This window comes from Adiantum capillus-veneris, chromosome 26, assembly GCF_014529385.1.
Source record: "Adiantum capillus-veneris isolate H3 chromosome 26, ASM1452938v2, whole genome shotgun sequence".
Classification (NCBI taxonomy): domain Eukaryota; kingdom Viridiplantae; phylum Streptophyta; class Polypodiopsida; order Polypodiales; family Pteridaceae; genus Adiantum; species Adiantum capillus-veneris.
The window spans coordinates 28,818,225-28,838,568 of record NC_140956.1 but is presented as its reverse complement, the minus strand read 5'-3'; the positions used below and the strand labels follow the sequence as shown (position 1 = coordinate 28,838,568).

Sequence of the window (20,344 nt, the reverse complement as noted above, 5' to 3'; positions counted from 1 at the left end):
GCTATCAAATGCATAGCAATGTGGGCCTTACCAAGATATACACAGTGATGGACCTCCAAGCTACAATACGCTCATAGATGGTGGAAGGATGTTGTTGCACATTAAAGGAATGCATGGACATTAGGATCACAAAGTTTAGACTCACTTTTGGATATGCCTTTTCCCAAGATGCTTAGATGCAACTTTGTACCTAGTATTTTTTGGCCTAGTTTATCTCATTCATATGGAGTACTAAAAATGCTACAACCATGGATATTGTACATCCCAATACTTTGAAAACTGAAGTTGGTATGGGGAATGAACCACATGTCAGCTAAGAGAGAGAGAGAGAGAGAGAGAGAGAGAGAGAGAGAGTTTCCTTCATCTCAACAGTGGACCTTTCCAGCTTGCCATATATCTGCAAAGATGAAAATCAAGGTGCATGAGCCACAAGCTAATAGCAAGGGGGTGTTGGAAACTCAGCTCAAGGACTTAGAAGCAGAGCTTGCCTTATTGTCCAACGAGACTGGAGGAGCACCCAACAAGCTATCTAAAATCAAGGTAGTCAGGTTGTCAATTGTGCAAGTGTTGACAGTACTTTCAAAAAATCAAAAGGCAACTCTTTGCACTACCACAAGAACAAATGATTTCCATATTTGGATATGTGCCCTAAGAAGACTTGTGCTATTTGGCGGCGACTAACCAAGCATCAGGCTGGTATGTAGACATTAAAGTAGCAAAATAAAGAGACCTATTTCCCGAAGAGAAAATATTCTTGGAAGGCTTGATGAGGTGTTATTTTGTGTGGAAGATTATTTTTGATACAAGCCAAGAGAAAATGGCTACGATTTTGTAATACAGTTGACCTAGGCTAATCTCAACATTGGGACTTGATAGCAGGAAAAAGAGCAGTGCAATCGGGTGGCCTCTGTACTCGTGCACACTACACAAACCACGCCTCATGCAAACAAGAAAAGAACAAAAAAAAAGGGGGCACCACCCTAAATTAAGAGGTTTAGGGACCTCACACATAGTGCACATAGGCAAGTGAGACTTCTGGCATTATGATGGCATCAAAACATATGGCAAAACACATAGAAATGAAGCTTAGGGACCTTATGTAGCATATATATACACAAGACATCATCTTAACAATACAACGGCATCTGATCATACATAACAAGGATATAGAGAAGCAAGCCAAGGATGGCATAACCCCTTGTCAAAAACAATCAATCCAGCAAGTAGGTATGATCCTACTACCAACACATCAATACCTTAGAGAATGATGGCGAGGATGGTGGCCATGGAGCATGAGAGAAGACTCCTTATTTAGGTTTTAGGGCTAGTAATGTAGCATACTAGAGGGAGAGAGAGTAGAGCTCCCTCCATAGCTCCTCGTTGTGAGCAATGTCGTCATAGCTTCATTGCTTGGTGAAGGGGGTGAAGTGTTGGTTTTGAGTGAGAGAAGGCCTCCTTATATAGGTTTCTGAGAGGGTTTAGGATTAGGGATAAACATGCTTAAATCCGCTGATTGGGGTTACTTTTTGCTTAGGATGGTCAACAGATTGAGGTCACCTGATATGTCACCATCAAGATATTCTCTAGAGTGATGTGAGAGGGGAGGGTAAATGCTGATTTTTCTGATTGTGACACATGGGGATAAGGCCTTGACCAGCATTTAAGAGCAGGTAAGGTGGCTGTTGAAACTGGAGGTTCTGCACATGTCAGGGGGGGACCTGTGGGGGGGGGTGGCAGCTGGGTCCTCCTGAATATCAAATTCTCAAAAAATCCTCAACCATGGCTTCTTTTGACATGTGTTCTTTGAAAAAATCAGCATGTCTCTTTTCAACTCAAAAGTCTTTATCCCTGTTGACTCACCTTTACCATAAGATTTTCTCCTTCTCTCCTCCTGTAACTGCATTGTTGATGCCCAATCACTGCTTCTAGTAACAGTGAACTGTTACCTACCAAATACTTATGGTGCAATAAAAAATATTTACCATGGGTAAAAAAAGTTATTGTAGGTAAAAAGTGATTTGTATTTACCATGTAGGTGAAAAATATTTACTATAGGTAAAAAATATTTACTGTGGTAAAAAATATTTACTGTCGGTGAAAAAGTGAAAACGGAGTATGCTGTGCTGTGAGTCCACACGAACATCCTTGTGTAAATTTCACTAGAAATTCACACCTAGAATGGGCTATTCTGTAAGATATAGGTTGTAGGCATGCATAAGAGCTCATTCCCACGTATCTTCTGTCCATGGCACTTTTTACTCTTTGGTGCTTGTGAAGTAGATTTTTCTTCTCTTTCGAGATCCCTTGGACTAGAGTATCCTCATCTCCCCAACAACTGACTGTGCCTTTATTTCATCTTCAGAAGGGGTCCTAAAAACCATGCATCATATAGCCCTCCCCCTTAAGCTAGAGGTATTTGATGCCTCTAGCTGTAGGTTGTGCTACAATAGGGTTCTCTTGAATACTTACCCACCTGGTACCAATTGAATTTGCCATGTTACTGCTTTCTTGGCTGATGCACCCTGTTTAGTCCTTTCTGATGAATAATTGTATCCATCCATGACTAACAACTGGTCTCCTAGACCCTTGAAAGCCATACCCCATCCATTGTCAATATCCACTTTCACTGGTAGCATTCTCTTTTTTTCTTTTTTTCTTCTCTTTTTTTCCTTTTTTTTTTTTTTTTTTGAAACGACTATGTACATGATTGTTACCTTAGTTGGAGCTCGAATATGATGAGTTCTCCTCTGAACCATCCTTAGCATTGATTTCACCAGCATATGGCTGTGAAAGACGACATTGGTAGGCCTTCAATCGCCAACCATTTACCGGGGTCTGATGTACCTTACCATCTAGGTCACCTAGTTGGTAACTACCATTTGAGAACCTCTGTATCACTACAAAAGGGCCTTCCCACTTAAGCAAGAAGTTACCATCCTTCCTGCGATCAAAGCGATTGTCGTATCTGAGCACTAAAGAACCTTCCTTGATACCTTTCTTGACAAGGTTGCGATTGAACTTCTTTCGTTTCTTCTCTGCCTTGGCTGCATAGTACTTCACTGCTGACTCTCGATCTAGCCCTAACCTCTCCAAATCGATGATTCTTCCTTCCACCTGCTTCTCTTGACTATCCTCTTGATGTGCTTTTAGAACTCGGAGGCTCGCTAGCTCCACTTCTATAGGCAATAGTGCCTCTTGCCCATAAACCAAGTGAAAAGGTGTATACCCCAAGGATGTTTTAAAGGATGTTCTGTAGGCCCAAAGTGCTACATCTAGGTGTTTGTCCCATGCCTTAGGATGTAAATGCACTTGCTTAGTGATGATTTTACATATAAGACCATTTACCTTTTCCATAAGACCATTGCACTGAGGGTAGTATGGTGTAGAGTGCATGCGCTTGATTTTTAACTTGCTCATCAATTGCCCGACTAAATCAGCTCGAAATCCCGGTCCCCTATCCGAGAGAATCTCCAAAGGTGTGCCAAAACGGCAACAAAGGCATTCAAAAATGAAATCACTCACGTCCTTGGTTGTGATGCGCTTTGTGGGACGAGCTTCTGCCCATCTGATCATGTACTCCACCCCCATAATGATGTATTCCTTCCTTGATTGAGTGCAAGGTAGTGGCCCTATTGCATCTATCCCCCATTTTTCAAATGGCCCATAGGTTTTGATTGGATGCTGATTTTCATGGGTAAGACGCCTTGGTCCAGCTTTTTGGCAAACCTCACATGTGCGGCACCAATGTTGTACATCTCGATGGAGGCTTGGCCACGTGAACCCTGCTTGTAAAATCTTTCTGCTAGTAATCTCTTGTGCAAAGTGGCCACCACACACACCTTCATGACAACTAAACAAAATATCCTTTATCTCTTGGGATGCAGGAACTCTTCTTAAGACAGCATCTTTCCCTCTACAATACAAGTCCTCATTCACTAAGCTATAGCTGGTAGCCTTTTTTGCCAACCACCTACGTTCACTTTTACTCATACCAGAGGGTGCTTCACAATGCTCAAGAAAGTAAAGTAAATCATGCAGCTCCTCCTTTCCCTGGTATAAAAGACTTTTCACAAGGATAGCACCTACTATGAGAGTTTGTAGTTCTTCACCTGCTAAGGCATCTGCTTCTCGATTTTGATCTCTAGGTACAAAGTGCACTCGAACTTCTTTAAAACCCTTCAACAAGGCCTTTGCTTCCCTCATCTTAACAGACAATTTGTCATTTTTACACGCCCATACACCAACCATTTGCTTAACAATCAACATGGAGTCACCAAAAACATTTAGCTTTGTGATGCCCTGAGAAAGACAACATTGCAACCCTAAAACAAAGGCATGATACTCTGCTTCATTTTTAGAATGAACCTCTTTTAGATGAAACCCTTTTGCAAAGATCTTCTCCTTCTCTGGACCTAATATTACTATGCCTGCTGATGCCTTGTCTTTGGTCCTCTTGTAAGCCCCATCAAAATACAGACTGTGTGCTCCCAATAGAACTTCAGGCTCCGGGATAGGCGGTATCTTACTAGGTGCCTCTTTCTTGGCCTTCTCATAACACCTTTGTGTGAGGACATCTTCCAAACAAGCACGGGTGGAATCCTCTACTTGTAGTGTGTAGTCAAACTCTTGAAGCTGCACCACCCACTTTGCTATTCTTTGAAACAATTCCATGTGTTGTAGGGCATATGGAAAAACCTCCTTAGTTGTGATCACCACAAATTGTCTCGGAAGTAAGTAAGCCCGAAACTTCTCCACTGCAAACTTAAGAGCTAGCACCAATTGCTCAGTTGCGCTGAAACCCTTTTCAGCAGCTGTCATCACTCTACTAGAGAAGTAGACTGGTCTCATGAGAGATGTCTTTGGGTCTTTTTGCATCAAGACAGCTCCTAGAGCTTCTGGACCTACACTAGGATTTACATAGAATAATTCACCCCATGTGGGTTGTAGGACGACAGGCAATGAGCTCAAAATGGTTTTAACTTCTTGAAAGCACCTTTCACCCTCCTCACTCCATGTCAATGTAGTGTGTTTAGTGAGCTGTTGCAAAGGATAGATTGCCTGAGAAAGGAGATGTATGAATCGTCCCATGTAGCGAACCTTTTGAATGAAGGAGACTAGTTGCTTCACGTTTGAAGGAGTAGGTAAAGCTAACAATGTCTTTACCTTTTCAAGGTCAGCCTCAATACCATCTTGAGACACAACATGGCCTAGTAGAGTGACCTTGCTCTCACCTATGTGGCACTTGTCTTTATTCAATTGCCCACCCAATTGGGGCAGACGGGTGAAACCTTCATCAACCTTGGACAGATGTACTTCCCTAGAGCTGTAAATGCAAAAATCATCAATGAAGACTCATATGGACTTACCAAAGTAAGGTTGAAACACCAAGTTCATAAACCTCTGGAAAGTAGTTGGGGCATTAGTTAAACCAAAAGGCATAACTCTATAAGCAAAACACCCCCAAGGTGTTATGAAGGTAGTCTTTCTTTGTTCTTCATCTGCAATTCTGATTTGGAAGTAGCCTGAGTACCCATCACACACTATGTACCTTTCATGACCAGCCACTTCATTTACTATTTCATCTTGAAAAGGCAAAGGAAAATGGTCCCTTTTTGTGGCTGCGTTTAGAGGCTTGTAATCCACACATACCCTCCACTTCCCATTTTTCTTTGGTGCTACCACAACTGGAGACACCCACTCAGAATCTTCCACTGGGTAGATAAATCCTGCCTTGAGTAATCTTTTTACTTCTTTTAAGAGTGCATCTTGTTGCACTAGCCCTAATCTCCTTAGCCTTTGCACCACTGGTTTGGAACCTTCCTTTAATTGGATATGGTGTTGGGTTACCGTCACTCCTTTAATGTGCTCGTAATCAGTTATAAAGAGGCCAGCATGCTTCTTTAGTACCTGCAAATAGGGTTCTCTCTCTTCTTCTACTAGGTCCTTAGCTAGCATCTCCTCTAAGCCTGTGGCTTCTTCCTTGTTTAGAGAGTCTTGACCACCTTCTCCTTCTGGGTTTCGCAATATTATACCCATGACTTCCAAAGAGCTAGCATCCTCCTCAGATGACTCATCCTCAGATGAAGAGCAGCTACTTGTGCTCCATTCATCCATAGAAGTCTCCATCTCTAGGTCTTGTTGTCTACCCTGCTTCATGTCATACACAATTTTTTGTTGCTTGCCACCTACCTTATGATTTGGTCGCAACTCAAGGGAACCTGTCTCCCAATCTTGCCTAGCTTTCATAGCCATAAGCCAAGGTCTTCCAAGGATTAGCAGATAGCCCTCCCCCTTAGTTGGGATCACATAAGCATCAATTGAGATTGCCACACCAAAAGCTGAAACCTTCACTCCATTAACCTTTCCCACACAAGCCACCCTTACATTATTTGCCATCTTAGCTTGTAAGGAAGTTTGCTCGTTTACTTCCAAACCCAACCTGTGCATTAATTTCTCTGTCATAACACAGATCTCGGCTCCACCATCTACGTACACATTGGAGACTCGCTGACTCTTAATCTCTGCATCAATGACTGGCACGATATCCTTCATGCCTCTTGCACTAATAGACCCAACTGACTTTGCCTTAGCCCTCCTGGTGCTGACCATCTTAGACCAGGTTCTTCTCATCTTTGGGGAAAGGTGGAGGAGTTGCTGCCATGAAATCTTTGGTCCTTGCTTACTAACATCTGCTATCAGGTCATAAGGTATGGATCCTACCCCAAGTGGAAAGTCTTCTACTCCTATGTGCCTCCTTGACCTACTCTTCCTTTTCTTGTCTCCTATCACTTGGGAGGAACCCTCATTCCCTTTATCTGGCTCTGAAGCTTCCATTTCATCAGTTCTTTGTCTCCTAACTCTCTTTATTGGCATGGCAACAGCTTCCTCCATTTTTTCTTTCCCTTTATCCTTACCATTGTCAAGACTTATGACAGAGACAGCCCTGTCCTCCCCTCCCGATGGTAGTGGAGGGATCTCTGCAGGTGCTTGTGGTGGTGGAGGAGGGGGTCTCAATATTTGGATTGGTGGAGCCACGTGTGCATTTTGTCTATTTAGTGGCCTAGCTCGAGGAGGAGTGACTTGCTGGCAAGGAGGCCGTCTTTGATTACCATTTCCTTGATAGCGTCGTGGATGGGGGCAATAATACATGCCGTGACCTACCTCTCCACAGTTGTAGCAAATGTACTCACGTGCTTGCCTTTGTCCTTCTTGTCTATTTCGTTCATTTCCTGACTGGGGAGCCCTTACACCTTGAACCAGATTGATGGACAGGCTCTCTAGTTGATTGGTGATTTGTTGAAGTAATTCTTGTTGAGAGGACTCTTGGTCTGTTGCTCCTGTCCCTGCTACTACCCTTGCCGTAGGTTGAGCTAGCGGTGGAGGCTCCATTCCCCCTTGTAGTTGAGCTTGGAATTTTAACTTCCTATCCTTCTCCCTTGCATAAGTCATAGCTTTATCAAAGGTATCTGGGAATTTACCTTTTACCTTTTCTCGAAGGATGGGGTAAAGCACTGCCAGGAAACAGTTCTTCTTTAGGCATTCTGGCGCCCTTTATCCTTCACCTAGTGATGCACACCATTTCTCCCACAGGTTGGAAAACTTTCCTTCATAGCTTCTATAGTCATTGGGTGATGTTTGGCGTAGCTCTAAGAGCTGTCTCCATATCTCCTCTGGAGGCTCATGGCGGCGAAATTCTTCGATGAAGGCTATCTTTAAGGACTCCCAGACTCTTCTTTCTTCAGGTGCCAAAGTTTGATACCATAATTTTGCACCTTCCCTCAAGACCAAAGGAAAGGCCCTTAACTTAGTAGCTTCGTCATCCCTTCCCGATACCAGAAAGGCCATTTCCAAATTATCCAAAAAGTCTGGAGCAACCTCCCCAGGCTTACCATAAAAATTAGGGAAGGCCGTAAGTGAGAGAGTAAACAATTACACAAACAGCTCCAATTTATTTTAAAATAGAGTATGGTAATTACAATTTGGAGCTTTAGCACAACTTAGCTCAAAATAGGATGAAGATCGACACATCAAAGGAATGGTAATAGTCTAGTAAGGGTAGAATGACAGGATGAGGAGAGCGCAAGATTTCCCCAAGTCTCTCGGCTCCAAACAACAGGGCTATTCTTTGCTGATAAAAGATTTTTCTATCAATACAAATATTCACACGGATATGACGCACAAAATGGAAAGGAAACATGCGGGGATCATCATTCTCATTATTGGCATCCATACTTACACACAAGAGCCTAGCTTAGTTGCACCACCTTGGGACCAATGAGCCTGATCAGCCACAGAAGGTTAGCACCTCGGATCACTTCGACTCTTCCTGATGCATCTGTGAAGACGTAAGGCGTGATGGCAACACTTTGTACAATGTTGAGCCTTTTAGCAAGCAACAATTGGATGCTATTACCATAATCAGCAAGACGAATGAAAGTGACACCATTAATGTGCAGCACATCATCAACTAAGATAGTTTCCTTAGATTGAGATAACTTCTTGAAAATTAGTAGCAAAGGTAGGGCAGGGAGGCTTTTCACCCGGTCTCCAAAGCACTTTGGACAATATCCAAAGTGATCTTCACGCGGACAAGAGGTTGGCTTGGGATTGGTGGTGTCTGGATTCACAAAGTGCACTGGGAGCACTTGCAGACGGGCGGCAATCTTATAGGCAAGCCTTCGCCTCTTTGCTTCAGGAGGATTTAGGGGTGAGAGTCGTGGTTGCAAGTTGGAGGTTGAAGTTGGTTGCTCACTAGCCTTTTTCTTGCCTGTAGTGGTCATGTAATCCCTTATTAATGAGATTAAGCCAAATGTTACCTTACGCTTGAGCACGCGCTGCGGCCTTGGGCCACTTAGGTGTAGAGGTGATCTTCCTCCTCTTAGTCGGCTCCTCAGGAAAGAGAGGTCTGGTGATGCTTTCTCTTCCTTTAATGTGTGTCACAGTACCTTCGTGTATGTTGATGTAGAATATTTCAAGCTCGTGTGCGTTGGAGGTTTCTGGAGCACTCATAGGTTGAGAGGAGAGGTATATCAAGCTCTTCTTCTTACTCTCCTTCGTTGGCGACGATCACGAACAAGGCATGTAGAAGAACTTACTTCTTGAATTTCAATGACACTGCAACCTGGTAACAAGACCTCGATGAAATCTTTTAAGGCCTCTAAAGCCTCCTCCTCTTCTGTTCTCCAATTTGCAAACTCCTCACGCCATTCGTCCATGTTGTAGATTGCACATCTTCATTGCTTGTGGACTGAAGGTCTGTGTAGCCCTCCTCTGTGGGGGCACCAAAATGATAGCGGGAAAAAGAGCAGTGCAATCGGGTGGCCTCTGTACTCGTGCACACTCCACAAACCACGCCTCATGCAAACAAGCAAAGAACAAAACAAAGGGGGCACCACCCTAAATTAAGAGGTTTAGGGACCTCACACATAGTGCACACAGGCAAGTGAGACTTCTGGCATTATGATGGGATCAAAACATATGGCAAAACACATAGAAACGAAGCTTAGGGACCTTATGTAGCATATATATACATAAGACATCAGCTTAACAATACAACGGCATCTGATCATACATAACAAGGATATAGAGAAGCAAGCCAAGGATGGCATAACCCCTTGTCAAAAACAATCAACCCAGCAAGTAGGTATGATCCTACTAGCAACACATCAATACCTTAGAGAATGATGGCGAGGATGGTGTCCATGGAGCATGAGAGAAGACTCCTTGTTTAGGTTTTAGGGCTAGTAATGTAGCATACTAGAGGGAGAGAGCGAGAGGGAGAGAGAGTAGAGCTCCCTCCATAGCTCCTCGTTGTGAGCAATGTCGTCATAGCTTCATTGCTTGGTGAAGGGGGTGAAGTGTTGGTTTTGAGTGAGAGAAGGCCTCCTTATATAGGTTTCTGAGAGGATTTAGGATTAGGGATAAACATGCTTAAATCTGCTGATTGGGGTTACTTTTTGCTTAGGGTGGTCAACAGATTGAGGTCACCTGATATGTCACCATCAAGACATTCTCTAGAGTGATGTGAGTGGGGAGGGTAAATGCTGATTTTTCTGATTGTGACACATGGGGATAAGTCCTTGACCAGCATTTAAGAGCAGGTAAGGTGGCTGTTGAAACTGGAGGTTCTGCACATGTCAGGGGGGGACCTGCGGGGGGGGGGTGGCAGTTGGGTCCTTCTGAATATCAAATTCTCAAAAAATCCTCAACCATGGCTTCTTTTGACATGTGTTCTTTGAAAAAATCAGCATGTCTCTTTTCAACTCAAAAGTCTTTATCCCTGTTGACTCACCTTTACCATAAGATTTTCTCCTTTTCTCCTCCTGTAACTGCATTGTTGATGCCCAATCACTGCTTCTAGTAACAGTGAACTGTTACCTACCAAATACTTATGGTGCAATAAAAAATATTTACCATGGGTAAAAAAAGTTACTGTAGGTAAAAAGTGATTTGTATTTACCATGTAGGTGAAAAATATTTACTGTAGGTAAAAAATATTTACTGTCGATAAAAAAGTGAAAACGGAGTATGCTGTGCTGTGAGTCCACATGAACATCCTCATGTAAATTTCACTAGAAATTCACACCTAGAATGGGCTATTCTGTAAGATATAGGTTGTAGGCATGCATAAGAGCTCGTTCCCACGTATCTTCTGTCCATGGCACTTTTTACTCTTTGGTGCTTGTGAAGTAGATTTTTCTTCTCTTTCGAGATCCCTTGGACTAGAGTATCCTCATCTCCCCAACAACTGACTGTGCCTTTATTGCATCTTCAAAAGGGGTCCTAAAAACCATGCATCAGGACTCCTGGCACATATCAACCCTTTCTTTGCCCAACTTTGTGTCGACACTCCTCAAGCTTGCTTTTTCCAAAACGGGGAGACTATGGACAGACTAGAGGGGGCCAATCCATCAAAAACGATTTCTCATATTAAATTGACCATTTAAAATGGGAAGATAAAGGGAGCAAGAGTCAGAATAGTGATTTGTGCTAATGCACTTATCGCAACATGGGACCGAGAGGAGAGACAGATTTATCTTAGGAGGGGACCACGAGGAGAGAGGGGATTTAACATTTGCGAGTTTTTCATTTGAAGTTTTTTTGACAATTTCATCAAACTTTTAAGTTTTTTTAACCAAACATATGTCATAGCATAAAGTATCTATTAAATGTAATTTCAATCATCATAAGACTCCATATATGTGTTGTTGACGGAGAGAGAAAGTATAAATTCTAGAGAGATAGTATCTATGTGCGTTATCATTGGAAGAAGAGATTATAAACCCTAGAGAGAGAGAGAATGAATTCTCTTCTAAAATATTTAGAGAGACAAAGTAAAATTCTAGAGTTGTATATCACTGTGCACACCAATCCAAAGCTTATATAACTTCCGACTAGCAAAATAAACCGTAAACCTTGACTACATTGGTAACCTATCAACATTCCGGTAGCATAACGTCGTGAAAATGCAAACAAAACAAATCCCCATTCCACAACTCATGCCATCAAAGTCAAATATGTTCGCAACGCATGCCATCAGAGTCAAATAATTCCACAACATATGCATGCAATAAAGTCAAAAATCATGCCAAATAGAGATAATACCATTTTCCCCAAGCTTGAGCTTCTTGAATCAAAGTAAGTTTGCAGATGTAAGTATATTTACTAATCTACCACAGGATAGGACCAAAATTAGAGTACAAAAAAGACATAAATTCCATAAATGTAATGGTCACTCTAAAAGGTGAGTAATTTTCTCCCAAATAGCTTGTAAGTTGCTTCTGTCTTTTGTTTGAAATTTGAAATCTTGCGTTGCATAAACAATTTTCTTCTAAGATAGATGATCACAAGTAGAATAAACTAAAATAAATGTAGAAAAACACTTCAGTATCATAGAGCAATTATCTAGTTTAGTGAAAGATTCGTGAGAGGGTTGGCTGATGAATAATCATGTGCTTCTTAGGTTTAAGTTCGAGCACTTTCGCGTACACATAGTACATATGTTTGCATGCCAAATAGGATTTTTTTGTCTTCTCTCGCTTTTGAAAATCCAAACACGTGCATGTTGGACTCTCTGTTACATGAATTTCATAAATGTTTTCAGTGAGCACTTTAAAAACTACATGCTCTTGAGACTTTTTCACTTCATCCAAAAATAAAGTTGCCATACTATTACATGCTTTCAATTTCTTCATGGCCATTCTCCTCAGGGCCCACTGAGTGCGTGGCACATCACTCTCTAATACACTATTTATTTGAGATGGCAAAGGTGTGGTTGTTTCTTTTTGAGATCCAATATCATCATCACTGTCGCTAATTTGCAATGGAATGATAGAAATGCCTGGTCCTTGGATATCAAATCTGATCTTTTTGGGCCAACCGCGATGGTTTTGTTGTTTACATTCCATGACATATTCCTAGCGATGGGAGCTACTTGTTCTCGTTCTACCCCTCGTTTTGCGTTGTACTATTTCTTTGTCTCAATGCAAAATTGGTTGCGCATACATTGGAGTCCCTGCAATAACCTCGTGTAGTAGATGGGCTACGTTGGCCGGGGTTAGAGTGTGTTGAGATTCAACTCAAGGAAAAAGCAAGGTCTCCATTATGGGACCCGTTCCTATATAACGCCCAATAGTATATCCCAAACGCTTTGCACATTGTATAATTGAATTTATAATATCTGTTATGCAAGCATCATACAAATAAAATTTTCTCTTTCCACCTTCACTCGCTAACCAACTGGCATGCACACTTTCTGATAAATTAACATTGGGAATTTGTGCCTGCTCTCACGGACTTAAATCAGCCTATGAAACTTAAACAAACATGCGTTAATATTGCAAAATTTATAAATTTTACTAAAAATATAAATTGTCATAAGGTACTTACATATGTACCAATTCCTCCCCAGTGAGAAATTCGTTGGTCCCACCATTTAAACCATCTGTTCACTCTAGTGATGCTTTCTGTAGTTAGATGCTGTCCCCACCATTTTTGAATTGATTGCGCCTTTTGAGATGCAAGCTCAATGGTCTTACAAGCTCTTCATTCCTCACACTTATTAATGTGTTGATTTGTTAGATTTTGAGGTATCCACTTTTTAGCATATTTGTGCAGACTCTGCTCCCAACAATGAAATAGGCATGACCGTTCACGACCCTCCATAATATTATCTGGTCCGCCATTGAAGACTATTTGAATAGCATTCCAATTTGCCCCAGCCTCATCAGACATAAAACCTGCAAAATCAACTGCACCATGTCAGTACTTTTCCATTGTTGAATTAAGGTTCTCCCAAAAAATAACTTGAGTCTTTGCATCCTCCTCTTTAGTTTCACATATAGCAATTATCTGCAGTGATTGTATGCTGCAAGATATTCAACATAAATATTTTCACACATATCATCTCAAATTTAATGATGAAAAAAATATGAGATATTTTAAATACTTAAAGATTACCTTGGATCATAAACTGAGCATGACATTGTTGCCCAACCTATGGGTAAAATCAAAATGCACCCACTCATTTCTTAAGTCACCTATTCGGGTTCGTTTCATTCGATTTACTAGATCAATCCCAGAACCTGGTCCCTTAGTGGACATCTTAAATAAGAAGCACTTGTCATCCTCTTCGCCCTGTCCAGGAAATCTACTCCCATGGAAAAAAGGAACCATGCACTTCTTTTGAAGCAATAAAATATTATCATATCCATCCCCAATCACAACACCTTGACTCTTCCTCTCCTTTGAAACAATTGAAGAAAACCCTACATGATGCATCCCAAGAAAGTTAAATCAATAATACTTAAAATATTAACAAATTCAAGTAACAAAACTTAGTTTCTCATATCCTTACAAGTGGCACTATTTCCTCCAAAAAATCATTGAATTGTACATTGCATGTACCTTCAGCTTCCTCACCAAACAAGGAAATAAGCACAAGTTGTTGCGTCACCAACATTTGAATTTTTCTCGGACCACCTTTTTCAATTTTTAGTACTGCAACTACCAGTTTCCATACTCTTGAAATGGCAGCCCTGGAGGTTCATGCTTTAACACCAGGTTGGTAATGGGACACTTTTATGTCCTGGGACACTTTTATGTCCTGTTCAGTGACCATTTTCCTTGAATTATGTCAAGAGTTTCAAAATAGATTTTGAGGTGCTATCTATCTAGAAATTTGTCTCATGAGCTGAAAAAAACTCGACATTTTTTTGGAATATCAATTACATCTTTAACCTTGTCCTTGCACAACATTTCACAACCTAAACTGTGTGAAAAAATGGGTCCTGTTTTTTGCTTTTTTCAACTTTTTGCAACTATACCACTCTAGAATTCATGTTTGTGAGGTCTATAATGCTAGAGAACTATCTTTATTAGTCCTCAACATGTCTTGATGCTTCTAGGGAGTAATAAATGTTAAAGTTGTAAGTTATGGCCAAATTACAAAAATTGTCAAATCCTGTTTTTTAGCCAATTTTAGCTCTTCTATGATTTTTTTGGTGGTTTTCATGATATCCAAGTACAGTTTTGATTTACTATGTCGCATACTGTAACATAAAGCTAATATTCCTTGAGTTTTGGGGCACCTAATACCCTATTTTTCATAGTAGACAACGATGGTTGATTTTTTCAATTATAGAAGAAAACGAAACATTCTAGTATATCAAGTATAGCTTTTTTAATATTGTTAGTTTCTTGTGACAACTACATAATTTTGTAGGTAGTAACCATATCTAGTCATAAGGATCAAGTTTGGCTAGATATTGAATAGTTTCTATGGGATTCTACAACTCATAATGTTGAACCCAGTTTTTTCATGTTTGTTGTATTTAGCACTTCATGTTTGTCCCCAAGATTCCCCTTGGTAAGAGATATATTATTCTTTTGACATGCTCCATGGCTCCTTATGAACCTAAAGGACAATAGGGAACTAAGAAAACATGCATATATTATTTGTATTGAGCGTGGCTATAGAAACTTTGATGATAGGTTTGCAGAATGGTAAAAATTCAACTTTTTTGTACCTATTTCTTTTGGCAAAACAAAAAAGAGTGAGTGAGAAGCAATCATATGTTCTGATCACCAACCCATTGAAGTTAACTAGGGAATTTATCTCAAGTCCTACAAAAATCCCTAATCTTATTTTTATGCAACAAAACGTAAGAAATGACTGTTTTAGTGAAAATGTACTGGTCCATCAACTTTGGAGGCTTGGTGTGACCAAACAATGAGAAATTTTATAAGTTTCTTATTTTTTACATGTGTAGTAGGCCTTGAACTATAGCCTCATGAAAGGATTTTACAAAATGAGTGGATCTACTATGGTTTTGGAGGTTTTTTCCAAAACCTTGAAAGGACACTTTTATGTCCTGTTAGGTTACCAACCTAGTGTTAACATTATGACACTGTTTACCAACATGTATTGCTAGTCTCGCGACATTGTACTGTCTTGAGGCAAAACATAACATATTTTGCAAGGACAAGCAGCAACACAAGTAACAACCTTCTGAACATAATGACAAGTTATTGTTGTCTTCTCTTCCATTGCAAGGTAGTCCTTCTTGACCTGTCTGTCCAAATATCCACAAAATCAATACCATTAAATTCTTGTTCATTAATATAATGAGGACATGTTGAATAATTGCATTGCATGCATCCCAGACAACGGCTTAGACATGTTGTGCATGCTATCGCCATGGTTGTAATAGATGGGTGAGTCCACAAGTGACCATCAAAGCATTGCTCCATCCCCAACATTTGTTTTGTTTTATCTTGAGTTGCAGGCAACTCAAAGCACACATTTCCATTATAATGTTGTAGAAGTTTAGCAACTTGCAAAGGAGCTACACATAATGCTAATTATAAATCCTTTAACTTTTTTCCCCTGCATTCAAACTGGTAAATTATATTTTTTTAAATATGTAAAAACTATAATTTTGTGCTTGCAAGTGGAATTTGGCAAATTTGGTGGGCCTTTTAATTTCTAAATGGTGGTTCAAGGACTGCATTTAATGCCTTCTAATAGTACCTCCAACTGGTATGTGTGTGTGTGTGTGTGTGTGTGTGTGTGTGTGTGAACACAAGTGAATATGTTCATAGAAGTTTAATATATATATCTTATTCTATAAGTGTCTAGTTATTTGAAATATAATATAATTGTTATGTGTTTAGTTTGTTTAATTATGTACTCTTTATAAGTGTGTGAACACAAGTGAATATGTTGATAGAAGTTTAATATATATATCTTATTCTATAAGTGTCTAGTTATTTGAAATATATGATTGTTATGTGTTTAGTTTGTTTAATTATATACTCTTCATAAGTGTTTATTGTATATATTTTATAATTATAATACATGCAAAGTCAAATGAAAGTGGAATGAAGTGAAGTGAAAGTGAAGGAGCCTGTTTTTCCGTGAAGAAGAAGAAGGGGTAGAAGAAGAAGAGAAGGTACTCATGTGTGTGTGTGTGTGTGTGTGTGTGTGTGTGTGTGTGTGTGTGTGTGTGTGTGTGTGTGTGTGTTTTAGTTATTTACTTATATTACCCACATACGAACATACATGTTGAAAGACCAAGGTATCCAAATAAATACAAGGTTTATTATAAAAAACAAACTTAGATAGCCTGATTTTGGACAAATAAATAACATCAGGTTGGTACAAGCTGACCCCATCCAAAAGGAAGAAGCTCCAGAAAAGTTGAAGCAAAGAGAGTAGCCCTCACTTGCACCCATAGAAACAGCAATACATTTTGTTAGCATTGGCTCTATATGCAGGTGATACATGGGCATCCTAGTTGTTATCCATGTCACAAAGGTACAACTTTTTTGTGGAAGTAACCTTATAATTGAAATATAAATTTCAAGAGACTTTGGTAGTCAATTACACCATTATAAAAAAACTTTTAACAGTTTGATATAATGGTACTGGTATTGGTACCAGTATCAAATTTTTAGTGCGAGTATTGGTACTGGTAGTACTGGTAGTACTATCCTACTATCCTGGTAAATTGGCACGCTAGCTGTTATCCATTTCACATAGGTACACCTTTTTGTGTAAGTAACCTTATAATTGAAAGCGAAATTTCAAGAGACTTTGGTAGCCAATTACATCATTTTAAACAAACTTTTTACAGTCTGATACATTGGTATTGATATTGGTACCTATCTCAGATTTTCAGTGTCAGTACTGGTACTACTAGTATTAGTGCTGCTATCTTGCAATCCTGGTCAACTTGTATACTAGTACTGGCACTAGTCTCAGCCTCTTAGTGCTAGTACTGCTACTGGCAGTATTGGTATTGATACTGCTACACATCTATATTGCTATAATGCTATACTGGTTTATTGGAAAACTGGTTTCTAGACAATGTTTATGTCGAGAATACCAAAAAGGTGTATAAACTAGTATTTTTATATAGGAGATAGGTAATTCTATAAGTCTTGCAAAGAACCAGTATACTGGTACTGGTATCAGTCAATGCTAGTACTAGTACTATTAGTACTAGTACTGTTAGTACTGGCACTGAAATTGTGATACTTCTAAACTGGTATACCAAGTGGCATACTTAGTATTGGTACTAGTCTAAAATTGTCAGTGCTAGTACTAGCACTGGTAGCACTGGTACTGATACTGCTTTATTACTTTTCTGGTATACATGTTTAATGGTTTACCGGTTCCGCGACATATTGTTATTTCATGAATATCAGAACAATGTTAAAACCAAGAGTTTTACCCTCGGAGATAAGAAATAGGTAATTCTATAAGGGTCCTTCTGAGAGCCAGTATATTGGTATAGATATAGGTTTGGTATATTGGTACTGGTACAAGTACTAGTCTTCTGACCTTTAGTGTTAGTACTGGTACTGAAACTGCTATACTGGCATAATAGTACTGGTACTAGTCAAAAGATTTCTAGCGCTAGTACTGGTGCTGGTAGTACTGGTCATGATATTTCTATATTGCGATACCGCTATACCTGTTATATTAGCCGCCGGTTAACAAAACCAAAAGAATGCAAAAACCAGAAGTTTTATACTTGAAATATAAAATCGTTACGTGTTCATTTTGTAGAAGGAGTAGAAGAATAGTATTGGTGCTGGTAGTACTGGTAATGATATTTCTATTTTGCTAAACCGCTATACCGGTTATATTAGCCGCCGTCGCCGGTTAACAAAACCAAAAGAATGCAAAAACCAGAAGTTTTATACTTGAAATATAAAATCGCTACGTGTTCATTTTGTAGAAGGAGTAGAAGAACAAGAGAAGGTACTCTGTGTGTGTGTGTGTGTGTGTGTGTGTGTGTGTGTGTGCACGCGTTTTATACTCACGCAAATGGGTGTGTGTGTGTGTGTGTGAACTCTTGCACCGAATGGCTATTTCCATGTGTGTGTGTGTGTACGTACGCGCGCACGTGTATGTCCTCCATAGGAGCTTCCAATGGAGCTCCAAATGGAGCTCCATTGGGGCTCCTCCATGCCTTGAAAGGCATGGTGAGAAGGCAACGCGTGCTGCCTTCTCACCATGCCTTTCAAGGCATGGAGGAGCTCCATTTGGAGTTCCATTGGGGCTCCATTGGACCTCCTCCATTCGAGGTGATAAAGGCGTTGCCAGACGACGACCCTCGCAGTTCCTACACTTAGGCAAAGAGTTACTTTACAAGTAATGTGGCAGTCTAGTAACGCAAGACGTGTGCATACAAATGGGCTCTTACGTAGCGTGGACGTATGAACAGGGCAAATAGTCAATGGGAATTGTCGTACCCAGGCCTCATCACTACCCAAGGAGAGAAGAAATGTATATTTAATTATCCAAATTCGATTACGGATAGAAAGAGAATTTGTTGAGACATATAAAATTAATATAAATGCATTTTGTGAAAAATGCAAACGCCCGCGCAGAGAGATAAATTCTAGTGTTTTTTTTTCAGCCTCTGCAGTTTTGTAATAGTTAGACCGTGCTTATTATACATCTATACCTCCCAATTTGTAACGTTCTGCAGTCTCAACGAGCCCATCGGCAGCTTTGCATCATGTCTTAGTAGCCATGGTATCCTCTCCTTCACCTATTGCCTTGGCGTTGTAAGCTTGGAGAGCTCCATGGGCCCTGGCTGTTGCTTTGATGCAATACGCAGCTGAAATATCTAGTGCACTTGATTGCATCAACTTTCTCCCTTCATATGCACTCTCTTTGATGTTGCAAACCCACAGGGCTTCTCCTTCCCCAGTCATGACCTCCTGCTAAGCAAAGCAGAGGGGCCTCTTGCTTTCATTGACAATTGCTTCATTGCATTCATTCATCCCTTGCTATCACTGTCAGCAATGATGGGTACTGATAATACTGCTAGATCGCTGCTCTGCTGGCTCTCACTTCTTCTCTCCGACATGCTCAGCTCCGCCATCCCGAACTTGCAGCAGTGCGAGCTGGAAGGTGACACCTCTGTCACGGGCACAACAACGCTTCAGTTCAACTGCTGCTTGCCAATCACGCAGAATGTGATTAGCTTCTCATTCAACAAGTACAAAAGCCAAAAGCGGGTCAGGCAGGCTGCGCACACAGTGAGCGAGGACTACATCGCAAAATACACGCGGTCCCGCTCTTCATGAGCCCGCAGCATGCATGTCATCATTTTCTACGATACAATGAAAGAGCAGCGCGCGCGTTGCTCCTCACCAAAACTAGGAACGTTATTCTTTGTGCACACCGTGGTCTGCTCCACCAACCTGGCCTAGAGACCCATCTTTGCAAGAAAGCAGCCAGTGTAGGTGCCGATGGCTCCAGCGCCCACCACCAGAGCTGTGCATGCTTCCTTGTTCACCATGCTTGCCCCTGCGTCTCCTCCTCCTACCTCAGCCAAAGATCCCTTCCACGCATACACGCATTCACAGGGAAATGACTTGCACTCCTCCACATCAACATTGCTGCTCACAAGCGGAATTTCTGGTGTTAGCGTGATGAGGCTCCCAGCTTGAAAAGAAGCATTCTGGTCACTACTACTGCATCAACGACTTTCTGCTCACAGCTACTACTTTTGCAAAACACTTTAAGACCAGCATGCACTGCTATTTGGTAATGTCTCCAAATGGAAGGCCTCGTGCTGTGGCATCTTTTGTATTCCGCTATTCAGCTCAAAGGCCAGTGCTGAAATGGCAATTTCAAAATGCCATTGCTAAGATGTAGCTTATTTTAAAACCCATTATGCCCTTGTTTTCACATATGGGCCACCGACCCTTATTCTTAAACCAAGTTCTATCAATGCAACTGTTGTCATGAAAAGCCAAAATTTAGATGACATTTATTGTTTGCGCATGAGAGCTGCAGCCATGGCTACCACTATTGTGTGTT

At 40.7% G+C, this 20,344-nt stretch overlaps 1 pseudogene; it reads left to right on the top strand.

Annotated features, from left to right (window-relative positions):
* The first annotated feature begins 405 nt into the window (after positions 1-405).
* Positions 406-767, top strand: LOC147423179 (large ribosomal subunit protein uL29 pseudogene; annotated as a pseudogene).
* Positions 768-20,344: the final 19,577 nt, after the last annotated feature.